The 17,526-nt window shown below is 40.6% G+C and overlaps 1 long non-coding RNA gene across 5 annotated transcripts in view; it reads right to left on the reverse strand.

The window, feature by feature from the left end:
- The window catches only part of LOC137379659 (uncharacterized), a 53,745-nt gene that overhangs the window by 17,438 nt on the left and 18,781 nt on the right, over nt 1-17,526 (reverse strand). For 2 of the 5 annotated variants that reach the window (XR_010976883.1, XR_010976880.1), the window contains one exon: nt 976-7,908. The exons of the other annotated variants lie outside the window; for them this stretch is intronic. This is a non-coding gene — a long non-coding RNA (uncharacterized lncRNA). Of the gene's footprint in view, nt 1-975; nt 7,909-17,526 lie in introns of those variants that run through there. 5 annotated transcript variants of the gene reach the window in all.

Raw genomic sequence — 17,526 nt, forward strand, 5'->3', positions numbered from 1 at the left:
TCTGTTACTCTAAAAAGTTTCACTGCAATGCAGGGAGAGTGAATGCAGGGCTGGCAGTCTTTTAAAGATGGCGTCAGCACCTGCTCCTCCATCAGGTGACGCCGTTCACAGCATTACCAATGCCGCCCCTGCTACGTGATTGAGGGAGCAGCCACTGTCAATATGTTAAGTGACCACCCGCCACGTAATCGTGGCGACACGGCTACGTGGGTCACGTGCGGGATGGCTGCCATGTTCTGCCCTCACTGTCAGTCCCGTGCTCTGGAATTCCCTCACTAAACCCCTCCACCTCTTCACCTCCATGCTTTTAATCACCCATCCTAATATTTCCTTCTTTGTCATGGGAATCAATTTTATCCCTATCCCTAACTCTCCTGAGCAGGTGGCAAGGGCACCCCACCCTCTACAGCTGGCAGGGTCCTTTTTAGCATGGGTATCAGGTGGGGACACATGGGCTGAGTGAATAAGGAAGAAGACGGAGAATGAGCCTGGGTTTGGCTGCATGATTTAGAGCTCCACCTCTTTCACGCTATTTTCCAATGCTGCCCTGCACACGGTGCAGATTCCTTCCCTCACCAACGACTTGAAACCTACAGCCCTAGCTGTATCCCTCCTCCCAGGCAGGATCTTTCTCTATAGCTGTCATCCATTAGCTATGTCCCAAAGCTCATGCTGCAGCCCATATCCCAAAGCAAGCCTGCAGCTCTAGCCAGATTTCTCCCTCTTTGTCAGGCCCTCATCGCTACCTCCATGACCTGTTGTCTGTGAGACTGGCCAAATTACTTCCATCACCAGTGCCTTGCAAAATGTGGTCTGTGGCTGTCTGTAGCTCCCCTCCCCTACCTAACAAGCACCCTAAACCCACTACTGGAGCATTCAGTCAGCAACCCACAGTGACTCCCAGCCATCACACCTACTCCCAGCTAAAAAGATGAAAATAGGGAAGATCAAAAGAGAACATCTATCCATAATCTATTTAATTTTTTTTGGTAAGGTACACACATTCTGCACACATTTGTTACACTTCCTGTTGTCATCAATATTTTTATGGTTATATATCGTTGATTGGCAAAAAGTAAAACAGTGGCAAATCAGAACTGAAAAGCTAAGTGCGAGCATATGAATCAAAAGTGAGGAAAACAATGGAAAACTGCCTGAGATATGACTAAGGACTTATGAAAACAACTAATCTTACATGATTAGTCAGGAGAACCTACCAATAAATTAAAGAGAAAAAATGTGAACCGATTGAATCACTCAAAACATTTTTTGAAAAAAAGTTTGCCTGCCATAAAAGTAAGAATATCAAAGAATTACATATTCCACAAAACATATTAAATTCGTTGTCTTTGATGTGCATATATTAAAGTTTTTAAAACATTTTTTAAACCCTCAGACCTGGACATGACTTGATATTTTTGCCCAGATCTGTGACTCTCAGCTGAAGACAGATTGTTACGTATGAGCATGTATCAGTAGCACTTTGTCAGTCCCACTGTTGTACTAATTCACTTCTGTTTCCAGCAGTATCTAAATGGTGGTTTTTCAAAATTATTTGAAAAGCCAGAGAACAAATTTGGAAAGCTTTATTGAGCTAATCTTTATGTTGAATGATTTTGAAGACTGTTTGAGAGAGAGAACACAAAGCCCACTTCGACTGACTACTTGTTACACAAGTGTTGTTGCTTTTAAGTTTGAATAGGAATCATCTTATTTCAATGGAAAAAAATCAAACTGTGTCTGTCTGTATAACAGTATTTTAGTTTGTGATTTTAAAAATGATTTGTATACAAACTGGTTGAAGAACGTGTTTTCATCTAGACTTACAAATCAAAGCTCCATCATTTTTACTTCAAAGCTGTCAAGCAAACAGAAATATAAGGAGACAGAGGTAATATCTTTCCTCGTTCTAATTTGTTATTTTCTCTTTTGCCAATTTAAAAAAAAAAGAATTTTGATAGCTTCTCAGGCAAATAAAAAGGGTTTGATTACATCATCTGTGTTTTGGTGAGAATTAGAAAATGTAAATATTTTAAGTGGTGATAACTGTCAGACAGAGCGAGACAGCAGACACTGAGACATGTATAGGAACCAATTATAATTAGAGAGCTGATTAAAAAAATTAGAAACCAGTGCTTATTACGGACAGACGGGAGCTGGCCACCGAAGTAAAAGTCGGTGGCGAACCCACATCCCCCCAGCCCGGGGATCCAACCCGCATTTTACGAGTCCCCGGGCTTTAAATGTTCAGAGGAAGGACTTCCACCCACTTGAGCAAGTCCCGCCTAATTGAGCTGCCGGCAAATCATCAGGCTGGCAGCTCTCAGTCCCAGCAGCGCCACCAGGAGTGGTGGCCAGTGCTGGGACTGCATCCCAGCCACGGACACGGAGCCAAGTTTGGTTTGCCTCACCAGGCAGATCGGTTGCAGCCCAGCGAGGCAAGGGTGGTCGTTTGGGGGGAAGGGAGGGGCGTCTCGGGTCCTGGGGGTGGTTGGTAAAGTGGGGGCGACCCTCAATCGAGCACCCTGTGCCCGATTGGCAGGCCCTTCCCCCAACCCCAGTGCGCAGGAAGGCTGCCAGGTATCACATCTACTGGAAGCCCGCTTGGCAAGGGTAAAATATCCATGGAGGCTGGCGAAGGCCCTTAAGTGGCCACTTAATGGCCTCGATTGGCCTGGGTCGGGCAGCCCATTTCTCACCTCCCCGCAGCCCACGTAAAGTGGGGTGGAGGTGGGAGCGGGCCAGGAAGGCCTCCCGGAGTGTCCCTCTCCATTTTACGCCACCCCCCCGCCACCATCCGGCTCGCTGGGATAGCATAAAATTCCGGACCAGGACTCTACCTCCCCTGCTGTGCCCTTCCTTTCCCCTCTGCTGAGACACATCAGCAATCCCCATTCAACAAAACCTGACATTCCACCTCCCAGTTTTGCCAGGCTTCCCTCCATCCTCATAGCTGACCATAGGACCATTGGAAATGCAGTCATGGGGTTTTTAAGAACTGAGAGGGGGGTCCTAGTATTTTGAAATTTGGGAAGAGAATCCTGGTTCTCAGAGAATGGGGAAGGCAGTATACAGCACTGGAGGCGGACAGAATCTGGTAACATTGAGGGTTGCTGGGATTTGGCAGTTTTGAGTGGACGTGGAGAAGGGCAGCCCAGAAAAAGGGGATCAAAATTCCCTTGGCTCCTTTCAAACCATTGGGTCCCAAACCATGACTGCATCTTCACCCAATGGTATGCAGCCCCTTTCGCTCTCCCAGGTACCGCTTCACCACTTTCCCCATTGTCAGCTGGTTCTTGTCTTTATGTTCCTGTCCTAAGTCATTTAACTGCAAATAATCCGCTTATTTAAATGAATGGAAAGAAAATCATGGAGCACAGAAGTAGTGAATTAACCCTTTGGTGATTTAAGCAATCTTTAATAAGCATAAATTTCTATAAACAAGCAAAAGATTATTTCATAAAAACCTCAAAAGTTCATCATTTATGCAGTTTAACAAAATTTTCTGAAGCCTCAAAACTGGTGCAGAAGACAGAGACTTTTAACTGAGATTTCGACTGCAATTCATTCTCAATAAACAACTTTTTTGTTTTCTTTTCTAACCATCAAAGAAATTATGATCATTGATGCTTCTATTTATAGTTGCTGCCTTTCACAGATTTCTGTGTGAGCAGTTCATAATAGAAAAAGCATTTCTTAATAAATGTGAGGTAAAAACTATCAGGTTAAAGCCCAGGCTTTTGAGACCAGCTGGGGGTTTAAAGCAACAACTTTAATGTATGTATTAAAAGACAATTCAAAGGCAGATTTAATCACATTATTGTGAAATATCTTTTTTAATTTGAGTAAAATCTTTAGACATTAAAAATTTCAGTTCCTGAGTAAAATGGCAGACAACCTTTTTTAAATTGAATTTTGAGTTAATCATTTAGTTCATTAATGCATCTTGATGGAAATAAATGTTGACATCTTTAAATAGAGAACCTGAAAAGGAATTAACTCTTCAAAGAAATGGGAAAATCAAACTATTTTTCAGACCATACATAAAACAAAAGAGTTTCAATATGGCTCATATGTCTACAGAATTCAGTTTAAATCAGAGAATTCAAATTTCCTGTTTTCAATTACCATAGACCAAACAACTTGAACGTGCACTGCCTCTGTTCCACTCTCCTCAGAGTTTTGCATCAGTAAGTACTTATGGTTACGTGGCATTGAATTTATTAACAGGTTACTTTGGAATTAAACAATTCTGCATACTCATTAGCCCCAGAGCATTAAAAGTGGTTGTGTGCAACGCACACTAATAAATGGGGATACCTTGGTGAAAGGTTTTGGACAAACTTCAAATTGCTAGCTGAAATGCTACTTATTTTCCTAAATGCTGGTCAAAACTGTGAACATGGCACTCAGAAAGGCTCCCTGTTACTGCTAAAATGATGATGAAATACATTTAAATGCAATTGTAGATGCCTCCCTAGGCCCTGCACTAACACTAAGATGCTGACAGATTCCTGGTGATCTTCTGCAGAAATCTCAGGGCTAACAAAAGAACTACTGAAAGTCACCAGTGATATTTGTTTGGCTTAGTTGGTAGCAATCTCGCCTCTGATGAGAGGTTTGTGGGTACGAGGCCCAAACCAAGATATGATAATTATTTAGTCAGGAGTCACCCCCCGTGCAGCGAACCCTTTTGCCCATCTCCAATATTCTCCCTCCACCTGGACCCCTCCCTCTAGACTTTTACCCTCCCTCGATCTTTTCATTGAGGACTGCTGGCATGGCAGCAGCCATATCAATTTCTCTGCTCCCCTCACTTGCTCTAACCTATCTCCCTCTGAACGTTCAGCACTCTGTTCTCCCAGCTCCAACCCTAACATAGTCATCAAACCTGCTGACAAGGGTGGTGCCATTGTTGGCTGGCGTACCAACCTCTACTAGCAGAGGCTGAATGCCAACTCTGACACTTTCTCCTACCTCCCCTGGACCAGGTCCCCACTACCGAATATCAAGCCATTGTATTCTGGACTGTCGCTGACCTCATCTTCTCTGGAGGTCTTCCCTCTATGGCCTCCAACCTCAAAGTTCCTCAACCCCATACAGCCCACTTCGGGCGGCACAGTGGCGCAGTGGTTAGCACCGCAGCCTCACAGCTCCAGTGACCCGGGTTCAATTCTGGGTACTGCCTGTGTGGAGTTTGCAAGTTCTCCCTGTGTCTGCGTGGGTTTTCTCCGGGTGCTCCGGTTTCCTCCCACATCCAAAGACTTGCAGGTTGGTAGGTAAATTGGCCATTATAAATTGCCACTAGTATAGGTAGGTGGTAGGGAAATATAGGGACAGGTGGGGATGTGGTAGGAATATGGGATTAGTGTAGGATTAGTAAAAATGGGTGGTTGATGGTCGGCACAGACTCGGTGGGCCGAAGGGCCTGTTTCAGTGCTGTATCTCTAAACTAAAATCTAAACTACCTCCTTCCCAGAATCCACAAACAGGACTGCCCTGGTAGACCCATTATTTCAGCCTGTTCTTGCCCCACTGAACTAATTTATTTCTATCTCAACTCTATTTTAATCCCCTTGTCAGTCTCTTCCCAACTACATCCGTGACTCTTCCAATGTCCTCTACAAGTTCAACAGTTTCTAGTTTGCTGGCCCTCACTGTCTCCTATTCACCATGGACGCCCAACCCCTCTACACCTCCATTCCCCCACCAAGATGGTCTGAGAGCTTTTTCCTCCCCATCCACCACCATCCTCCTCCACCTGGCAGAACTTATTCTCACATTGAACAACCTCTCCCTCAACTCCACTCACTTCCTTCAAATACAAGGTGTTGCTATGGGTACCTGCGTGGGTCCTAGCTATGCCTGACATTTTGTGGGCTATGTGGAACATTCCTTGTTTCAGGCCCCCACCCTCACCTCAATCCGGTACGTTGATGACCATCAGTGCTGCTTCCTGCTCTCGGCCTGAACTGGAAATTTTCATTGATTTTGTTTCCAATTTCCACCATTCTCTCCCTTCACATGGTCCATCTTCAACTCTTCCCTTCCCCGACTTCTGTGTCTCCATTTCCGGGGATAGACTATCAACCAATATTCACTATAAACCCATGGACTCCCACAGCTACCTGGATTATACTTCCTCACACCCACTTCCTGCAAGGACTTGATTCCATTCTCCCAATTTCTCCATCTCCCTCACATCTGTTCAATGATGCAACCTTCCATACTGGCACTTCCAATATGTCTTTTTCCTCAACTGAGAATTTCCCTCCCACAGTGGTTGACAGGGCCCTGGACCATGTCCGATCTATTTCACGCACTTCTACTCTCACCCCTTCCCCTCCCAGAACCATGATAGGATTCCCTTATTCTCACCTTCCATCCCACCAGCCTCCATATCCAACAAATCATCCTCCGCCATTTCTGCCACCTCCAGCGTGATGCCACCACCAAACACATCTTCCCCTCTCCTCCCCTTTCAGCATTCTGAAGGGACCATTCCCTCCGCGACACCCTGGTCCACTCCTCAGTCACCCCAATACCACCCCTTTTCCTATGTTACCTTTCCATGCGTGCAGCAGATGCAACACCTGATCTTTTACTTCCTCCCTTCTCACCATCCAGGGCCCCAAACATGCCTTCCAAGTGAAACCGATTTACTTGTACTTCTTTCAATTTAGTAAACTGTATTTGCTGCTCACAATGTGGTCTCCTCTTCAGTGGGGAGACTAAACACAGACTGGGTGACCGCTTTGTAGAACACCTCCATTCAGTCCACAAGCAGAACCCTGAACTTCCTGTTGCTTGTCATTTTGATTCTCCACCTTGCTCCCATTCTGACCTTTCTGTCCTTGGCCTGTTGCAGTGTTCCAATGAAGCTCAATGCAAGCTCCTCATCTTTCGACTGGGCACTTCACAGCCTTCCAGACTCAACATTGAGTTCAAAAATTTTAGATCATAACCTCTACTTTCATTTTTTTTCATGTTTTTGACAGTTCTATTACTCCCCCCCTTTCTTTCTTAATCTTTTTATTTTGTTTTCAGATGACTGCTATCCTGCCAGTTACACCTCATCCAGGCACATCTTTTGTTTCTTTACTTGTCCCATTACCACTCCCTTTGGCTTTGTACCATGAAACCTTTTGTCATTTAATCTTGCCTGCCCTCCACCCTCCTCCCATCACAGACCTTTTGTTCTTCTTCCCCCTCCCCCTCCCCCTTTCCACTTGCTCAAAACCTATTAAATTTCTAACTTTTGACAGTTCTGATACAAGGTCTGAAACATTAAGTGTTTTTCTCTCCACAGATGTTGCCTGACCTGCTGAGTATTTCCAGCATTTTCTGGTTTTGTTTTGTACGAAAGTATCATCTAGCCTGAGACTTCAATGCAATACTGAAGTAATGCTGCATTGTTGGAAGACTCCTTTTTCAGTTAACACCAAGCCTCCGTGATAATGTTCAAAGTATTTGCCCTTCAGGTCTTTTCATAATTTCAGTGGCATTTACCAGGAACCACCAGCAGAGGGCCTCCGATCTCTTTTAAAAGACGAGGAAAACAACACAGCTTGAAACTGCCAGCTTGGAATAAAACCCAGAGGAAAAACAGAGGCCATCAGTTTTTTCAGGAATTAGCACGTGTTCGCAGCTCCCACTTGAGTGACGTAATTGATGCAGGTTGACAGCATCACGTGACTCCATCCAACACTGCGACTCAACATACTGGCATCACGAGACCGCCAATGCTGCTGTGTGATTGGCCGAGACGCGGGCTCGGGGGTCTCGCGCTCTCCCGGGGTAGCCTTGTTAATTTCTGTTCAGAAATTCACTGCAGCCGTCCTCTGCTTCCAGCCTTATTTACTGTGCTACCATTTACTCATTCAATCCGTGAGAAGGATATTTCTTGCGCTGCAAGAAGAATTTCAATAAGCATTGCATAAAATTCCAATAAAAAGATAAAATTAAAAGCAACTCGCCCCCTCCCCATCAATGGCAAACTATCTCGCCGACCGCTTTCTATAGATTATAAAATACCCAGATGAATTTCACATGCTGTGAGAGGCTGACCAACGCCGAAATGTTTTCTGTCGGCGACACTGCAAAGCGCTGCTTGCTATACTAGATGATAAACATTCCGAGTAATCTGAAGTCGCGACGGTGTTATTTTCGTAACAGAATTCGCAATATTTGATCGTGGATTTAATTGACTGTGCATTTTTGGTTACCTTGTAGACTATATTTAATAGGCCATTCTAATATTGTTCGAGATTATCGTTTTATTTATTTCGTGCAAGTCCTTTATCTTTGCGAAGTATCCTTTATCGTGGTTTTTGGTTCATTTTTTTGTTTCCGTTTCCCAACCACACACAAAAACAAACCAAAATACATGTTTTGAGTACATTGTAACGATCATTTTTGATCCAAATGAGTCTATAGTCCAGCGATTTTGAAATTATGCTGATATAAAAATAGGAACCATTTGAATGATTAATCTTTTCTTAATCTGTTGGTACAGCTGTTTGAAATGTACTTATCGTGTTTCTAGATCACATGAGTTTGTTTGCTGTATACAAAATCACAGAAGAAAGTCCGTTTACAAGATAAGTACAGGGGGAGAAAGATTTCAAGCAAAGCGTTAACTAATCTGTATGTAACTATATGAACAATCTTTTCGATATTTTTGCTTATATCTTAGATGAAGAGAGCTGTTAACTTCCGACCTTTTCTGCTTGCTATACTTCATGCATGTTATAAATGTATTATTTTAAATGCATTATTTATTTTAAGGAACTTTTTTTTTAAAAAGCGGACTTGTATTTAACTTCAGTTTTCAGAGCCGGCAATCAACACCAGTATTAAGACAAAATGCAAGCTTCAAAAATGAGCAATGCTTAATTTTAAGATATTGTAATAAGATATTGTAAATCAGATATAAATTAGTCTGTTGAAACAGATTTAATTTTAAATATTAAAATTAGGTTTCAGAGGCGAAGGGTCGGCCTTGTATGAATTATATTTTGATTCATCGACATAATACAATATAAAATCGTTACACATTTAACACTACTTAAGAGTAATGCGCATTTAGAAAGACATTCGACTGTTGTTGTTATGCTATATTAGAGAGTGTACCTACTGTTTCACTTGCCAGATACTACCGGATAGATGAAGAATTAACATTTTTAAAAGGGAGTGCAATTGGACTTCAGAAAGCTTTAAACATGCAATATAATTACCAGTGTTGTCAAGATACATTTATCAGACGACACTTGAATACCAATTTAATAAAAGACTTGACATTTGGAAATACATATTCCAGTGTTCTCCAATTACGTTTAGCCTGGTGTAAAACTGTGCTGCCTCGTGTTCAGTGGCCAGTTGAACGGATTGTAAATAACAGTGCAATTTTAATTTTACAGCGACTTTGTGTTAACTAAACATTAAATAATTTAAAACGCCTCTTTGCAAGATATAAAGTGGTAGTTAATGAAGCCGTAGGTGTGGTAAACTGTGTCTTGTGCAGAACACTACGGATTTAGTCCGACAAGAATCTACTTTCAAATTGAGTCTTTATTAATTCACAATCTATGTCGGGCACTTTTTCCTTTTGTCCTTTATGTGTAAAATATGGCATCTGTTTCAAATAAAAAAAATATTGCAAAACGACGTAATTTCAGAGAGTGTTATGAAACCAGTCTAGATTTCCTGTGTCATTTGAGGTCAGTGTAGGCAGTCAGCAACAGCCCCTATCTCTCTCTCTCTCTCTCTAACGGATTCTTTCTGCTCATTGCCACATCACAGGTTCAACCCTACATCTGTTTATGCGGGGTGTATTTGATCTTAGAAAAATTCTTTAAAGTAAATTGACCCTCCCCACCCCAACAAAAAAATGACTACTTCAACAAGGAATTTCCTGGCATTCTGCTCTGTGGAACGAGGATATTCATTATTGCAAATTAAGAGAGGAATTTGACCGTTGCGAGGATTGTTGCTAGCAATTGTATTACTTAAAACGTAGATTTGATCTTTTAAGATGTCTCTGGATTTGGTATGTTTCCAAATAGGCAACTGAAAAATATGCATAATGTGGTTCTGTAGTTGACTGAAATAAAATACAGAGTACGTTTTATTTTTAAAAGCCTTGTACTCTGTGTCGCAATCCAGTAATACAAACATTTTAATCCATATGCTTGAGGTATATATTTTTAAAATCATGACATGGACACATTTTCATTTTAAAGTGTTTGTCCTGAGGCCCTTTAACATAAACGTTTGTAAAGGTGCAAACTGCAATTAAGTAAAAACGAACCTTTTTTGCCGACCTCTGTCCCCCTGGCCCGCCAGGGAGTGGAGGAGGTCCCCCACCTCCCGCCAACTCATTTGGACTCTTTAATGAATTTAGTAATTGGTCAACACGGTGTCTTAAAGGTCAGAGCAAAAATCCGCCCCTGAACTCAAGGCGAAATACAAACTGAAGATTCAGAATGGATTCCCAGTGAGAGGCTGCCCTGACATGGGCAAAGCGACAGGCTGCCCCTGCCAAGGAGAACTGTGATTCCGAGCAGCCAGTGCTTTCACTAATACTGGGGCTTTACAGAAAGCAGCAATTGCTAATGTTAGTACTTACATCAAATAAACCAGGCGTATTTGAAAACAATACAAAAACGTGCTGTCACCAGACTGTTTACTACATATTGATCATATTGTAATAGTTTTATTTGCAATTTATGAATGGAATATTTAAATGTTGAAATACTCAGGCATTTAGTAAATGTGTAAAAAACGAATGAACCAAGCTGCAGCCCAACGTCTTCCCTCTTGCTGAGTAATTTAGTTATTGCTGTTGGCAGGTTAGAGTAGGTAAGCTGCGCCAGTCAGCTCCTCGTGTCTACAGAGAATGAAAACCAAGCCATTTCATCTGGAATTTTTCAAGTTTAATCTCGTAAAACAGAACCAACATTTTGTCCTGTGTTAAAACCAGAAAACTCAGCAGGTCTGGCAGCATTTGTGGAGAGTGAAACAGAGTTAACGTTTTAGGTCGATGACCTTTCATCTCTGCACAGTTGCTGCCAGACCTGCTGAATATTTCCAGCATTTTCTGGTTTTATTTCAGATTTCCAGCATCCGCCATAATTTGCTTTTGTATTTTATCCCGTGAAACGGGAAAACGACAGATACAATGTAGTTGAGAGTACTTAAAGTAAAAATAACACTTTTACACAATATAACCTCTTCAGAAGAGATCAGTAAAGAGAGGTCCCGTTTTAAAATGCTTTAACAGTGCAAATATTTTTTATCCGTTTGCAAAAAGAGGGCTGCATTCCCCAGGAAACCCTGGGCACATTTCAGCTGATTTCACTATTAAATGTTCCTTTCATTCTCCTCCCTACTTTCGTTTAATCTCACAAATCTCCAGCAAATTCGAAGTCAGACATAAAGTACCCCCAAAGGCTCTTACTTATTTTAATTTCACCGTAAATTTCACTGACAAAGGAAACATTCATGAGCAGAACCTGACTGGCGTTTGCACAATTTACAGGGGAAAGATTTCCTGAAGTACTTTTCTAACACAAAAGATGACCGGCATCCGTGGGATTTTTTTTTACTTGTCACACCAAAGTTTAGAGTAGAATAATGATACTAGATTAGAACAAGAGAAGCGCTGGATTTTATAGACACCTATATTGTCCAGCATTGTGCTGTGTGTTTGGTTTTTAAAGTTCGATGTTGTGATTGAGCTGCCAGAGAACTTTCTAGTAAAACCATTCATTAACAATGATAACAATTAACAAGTGTGAACTGAAAACGGGCTTCGCTCTAATACAGTAAGGCTATTGTAGTAGAAACTGGTCTGAAGAACAGGCTCGAGAAAGATCAAGCAGCTGAAACATCATATGGAAAACCGACAGTTCTGTTCAAGTGGTTTAGGAAAACCTTGGTTTTATTAAATGTGCGCCTACACAACACCTTTTTTAACATCTTTGCATTTATATATAAATATCACTGGGATTTGTTTTAACTGTTTTAAATATTTAAACTGTTCTAACTAAACATTCAAGGTTTCTTGGTGAAATCAGCAGTTTACAAATAAGCACCAGAATCACAGCCAGAAATAATGCAGGACATTGAACTGTACATTCAGTCTCCTTAAAGTGGTTGATAATATACAAACAAATTTCAATATGTTCCACTGCATTGCATTTATCGTGTAAAAGGTGGAATGTTAATTTCAGATTGATAACCCAGGAGCAAACAATGAATACTGAATAAAAGGTTAACCCAAGAGCTATTTTTAAGGCTCCAATCTTTCTCCGTTTTGCTAGGAGACCAGAGTTCTATTTGTCGCACTGCAGATTTGTGAAACATTTTAAAAGTATAATCTCGAGTGGGAGACGTTAAGTGGGGAGAAGTTGCCTTCTTAAATATTTATTTTTTGCCAATTAATTTGGCCTGGCTTGGATGCGAGCAGTATTTATCTCCACGTGTAAACAAAGGCTAAAAGTTAAACATTTCGGATTTATCCCCGGCTGACCTCGGCCGCATCAAATCCATGGCTTGTTTCTGATGCACTTATAGGTTACCCTTTAATATTTCAGTTTGCTTGAAATCTTTTTCACAAAACACTAATACTTTAGTTGTGCCATTAAACTCTGCAAATTTCAAGCTCAGCTGAGGTGAATCGTGTTTCTTGCGCTTACTTTAGTTTTATTAACACTTTCCCTGTATACTTCGATATTCAAGGCCAAAAACATGCAGCAGGAATAATACAAAATGTTTCAGTGGTGTGACTCGCTGCAATATTTCAGTTATAAACGCAAAAGAAAAACGTTTAAATGTTCCAAGAGGCAATCTCCAGGGTGTTCAATTAACTCATGAAAAAGACAGTCTATATATTTTTTTATAAGATGATCTTATACAGTGTCATCACTCTGCTCGGGAAAGCAAATCCATTTTCCACATCCGCCTCAGAAAATGTACTCTCATTCGGACTCATGTCAATCAAAACATTACTCCCATTTATTTCAGAGCTATCTGTTATATATATATATATATATAGTTATGCAGTCACTGGGCTTGGATTACTATAATATTCCACATGTTATTGTATTAAGGGATGTGTTAAACTAAACTCAGTCGTCTCAAATTTGGAGATATATTTATTCCTTCGTAAATGCAATAGTTATCTAGTCTCGAGATTTGTTAAATAATGTTAATTTAATATTTTCAGAAAATGAAATGTCTTGTGCAATTCAACTAAATGTTGGAGGCCGATGCATATAATCAAAAACGAGGAAACGAAGGAAAATGAAAGGAATTTGGAGTTCCAAATGTTGCGTTTAATATAAACGATGCCGTTTATTTTTAAGATCTCTGCCCTTAAAAAATGAAAGCCTGTCCGTCTGCAAACACGTATACAGCCACATTCCACTGAGTGCAACTTATGGTTCTGCATATTATAGACACTTACAAGTTTTCAATCTCTCTAAAGTTGTGTGCTCTTTCTTCGCAATTTTATTTGGTCAAATTGATGGATATCTGCTTTTGTTTTTTAAAAAAAATAAATCCAAGTAAAATTATAGGAAATTAATGTGACCTTTTTGTGTGAAAAGAAGAGGGAATTACAGTTACATTTTCTGGATGAGAATGAGATAATGTTAAATTTTTCTGGTGGGAATGATTATGGATTAATGTTACATTTTCTAAGTAAAATCGGGAAATGAATGCAAAATTACATTTGCAGTGTAAGAATATGGGGATTCAGTGTTATCTTTGCTGGTGAGAATGGGCAAATTAATATAATATTTTCTGATGAAATGTGGGGAATTGCATTATATTTTTGGTGGGAATGGGGAAAATTAATGTTACATTTTCTGAGTAGGAATGAGGGAAATTAATGTTACATTTTCTGAGTAGGAATGGGGGAAATAATGCAACATTTTCTGGGTGGGAATGGAGGAATTAATGTTACATTTTCTGGGTTAAAATGGGTAGGTTAGTGTTACATTTTCTGGTTGGGAAAGGGAGAATGAATTCTACAATTTCTCAGTGACAATGGGGGAATTAATGTTGCATTTATGGATGAGAATGTTACATTTTCTGGTTGACAGTGAGGGGAATTAATGTTACATTTTGTAGGTCAGAGTGAGGGAATTAATGTTACATTTTGTGGGTGAGAGTGAGGGAATTAATGTTACATTTTGCGGGTGAGAGTGGGGGAATTAATGTTACATTTTGTGGGTGAGAGTGGGGGAATTAATGTTACATTTTGTGGGTGAGAGTGAGGGAATTAATGTTACATTTTGTGGGTGAGAGTGGGGGAATTAATGTTACATTTTGTGGGTGAGAGGGAATTCATGTTACATTTTGTGGGTGAGAGTGAGGGAATTAATGTTACATTTTGTGGGTGAGAGTGGGGGAATTAATGTTACATTTTGTTGGTCAGAGTGAGGGAATTAATGTTACATTTCGTGGGTGAGAGTGAGGGAATTAATGTTACATTTCGTGGGTGAGAGTGAGGGAATTAATGTTACATTTCGTGGGTGAGAGTGAGGGAATTAATGTTACATTTTGTGGGTGAGAGTGAGGGAATTAATGTTACATTTTGTTGGTCAGAGTGAGGGAATTAATGTTACATTTCGTGGGTGAGAGTGAGGGAATTAATGTTACATTTTGTGGGTGAGAGTGGGGGAATTAATGTTACATTTTGTGGGTGAGAGTGAGGGAATTAATGTTACATTTTGCGGGTGAGAGGGAATTAATGTTACATTTTGTGGGTGAGAGTGAGGGAATTAATGTTACATTTTGTGGGTGAGAGTGAAGGAATTAATGTTACATTTTGTTGGTCAGAGTGAGGGAATTAATGTTACATTTCGTGGGTGAGAGTGAGGGAATTAATGTTACATTTCGTGGGTGAGAGTGAGGGAATTAATGTTACATTTTGTGGGTGAGAGTGAGGGAATTAATGTTACATTTTGTTGGTCAGAGTGAGGGAATTAATGTTACATTTCGTGGGTGAGAGTGAGGGAATTAATGTTACATTTTGTGGGTGAGAGTGAGGGAATTAATGTTACATTTCGTGGGTGAGAGTGAGGGAATTAATGTTACATTTTGTGGGTCAGAGTGAGGGAATTAATGTTACATTTTGTGGGAGAGAGTGGGGGAATTAATGTTACATTTTGTTGGTCAGAGTGAGGGAATTAATGTTACATTTTGTGGGAGAGAGTGGGGGAATTAATGTTACATTTTGTTGGTCAGAGTGAGGGAATTAATGTTACATTTTGTGGGAGAGAGTGGGGGAATTAATATTACATTTTGTGGGTGAGAGTGAGGGAATTAATGTTACATTTTGTTGGTCAGAGTGAGGGAATTAATGTTACATTTCGTGGGTGAGAGTGAGGGAATTAATGTTACATTTCGTGGGTGAGAGTGAGGGAATTAATGTTACATTTTGTGGGTGAGAGTGAGGGAATTAATGTTACATTTTGTTGGTCAGAGTGAGGGAATTAATGTTACATTTCGTGGGTGAGAGTGAGGGAATTAATGTTACATTTTGTGGGTGAGAGTGAGGGAATTAATGTTACATTTCGTGGGTGAGAGTGAGGGAATTAATGTTACATTTTGTGGGTCAGAGTGAGGGGATTAATGTTACATTTTGTGGGAGAGAGTGGGGGAATTAATGTTACATTTTGTTGGTCAGAGTGAGGGAATTAATGTTACATTTTGTGGGAGAGAGTGGGGGAATTAATGTTACATTTTGTTGGTCAGAGTGAGGGAATTAATGTTACATTTTGTGGGAGAGAGTGGGGGAATTAATATTACATTTTGTGGGTGAGAGTGAGGGAATTAATGTTACATTTTGTGGGTGAGAGGGATTTAATGTTACATTTCGTGGGTGAGAGGGAATTAATGTTACATTTTGTGGGTCAGAGTGAGGGAATTAATGTTACATTTTGTGGGTGAGAGTGGGGGAATTAATGTTACATTTTGTGGGTGAGAGTGGGGGAATTGATGTTACATTTTGTGGGTGAGAGTGAGGGAATTAATGTTACATTTTGTGGGTGAGAGTGAGGGAATTAATGTTACATTTTGTGGGTGAGAGCGAGGGAATTAATGTTACATTTTGTGGGTGAGAGTGAGGGAATTAATGTTACATTTTGTGGGTGAGAGCGAGGGAATTAATGTTATATTTTGTGGGTGAGAGGGAATTAATGTTACACTTCGTGGGTGAGAGTGAGGGAATTAATGTTACATTTTGTGGGTGAGAGTGAGGGAATTAATGTTATATTTTGTGGGTGAGAGTGAGGGAATTAATGTCACATTTTGTGGGTGAGAGTGGGGGAATTAATGTTACATTTTGTGGGTGAGAGTGAGGGAATTAATGTTACATTTTGTGGGTGAAAGGGAATTAATGTTACATTTCGTGGGTGAGAGTGGGGGAATTAATGCTACATTTCGTGGGTGAGAGTGGGGGATTTAATGTTACATTTCGTGGGTGAGAGGGAATTAATGTTACATTTTGTGGGTCAGAGTGAGGGAATTAATGTTACATTTTGTGGGTGAGAGTGGGGGAATTAATGTTACATTTTGTGGGTGAGAGTGGGGGACTTGATGTTACATTTTGTGGGTGAGAGTGAGGGAATTAATGTTACATTTTGTGGGTGAGAGTGAGGGAATTAATGTTACATTTTGTGGGTGAGAGCGAGGGAATTAATGTTACATTTTGTGGGTGAGAGTGAGGGAATTAATGTTACATTTTGTGGGTGAGAGCGAGGGAATTAATGTTATATTTTGTGGGTGAGAGGGAATTAATGTTACACTTCGTGGGTGAGAGTGAGGGAATTAATGTCACATTTTGTGGGTGAGAGTGGGGGAATTAATGTTACATTTTGTGGGTGAGAGTGAGGGAATTAATGTTACATTTTGTGGGTGAAAGGGAATTAATGTTACATTTCGTGTGTGAGAGTGAGGGAATTAATGCTACATTTCGTGGGTGAGAGTGGGGGAATTAATGCTACATTTTGTGGGTGAGAGGGAATTAATGTTACATTTTGTGGGTGAGAGTGAGGGAATTAATGTTACATTTTGTGGGTGAGAGTGGGGGAATTAATGCTACATTTCGTGCGTGAGAGGGAATTGGTTATATTTTGTGGGTGAGAGTGAGGGAATTAATGCTACATTTTGTGGGTGAGAGGGAATTAATGTTACATTTTGTGGGTGAGAGTGAGGGAATTAATGTTACATTTTGTGGGTGAGAGGGAATTAATGTTACTTTTCACGGGTGAGAGTGAGGGAATTAATGTTACTTTTCACGGGTGAGAGTGAGGGAATTAATGTTATATTTTGTGGGTGAGAGTGAGGGAATTAATGTTACATTTTGTGGGTGAGAGTGAGGGAATTAATGCTACATTTCGTGGGTGAGAGGGAATTAATGTTACTTTTCACGGGTGAGACTGAGGGAATTAATGTTACTTTTCACGGGTGAGAGTGAGGGAATTAATGTTACTTTTCATGGGTGAGAGTGAGGGA

This window comes from Heterodontus francisci, chromosome 18, assembly GCF_036365525.1.
Source record: "Heterodontus francisci isolate sHetFra1 chromosome 18, sHetFra1.hap1, whole genome shotgun sequence".
In the NCBI taxonomy this organism is placed as follows: Eukaryota; Metazoa; Chordata; class Chondrichthyes; order Heterodontiformes; family Heterodontidae; genus Heterodontus; species Heterodontus francisci.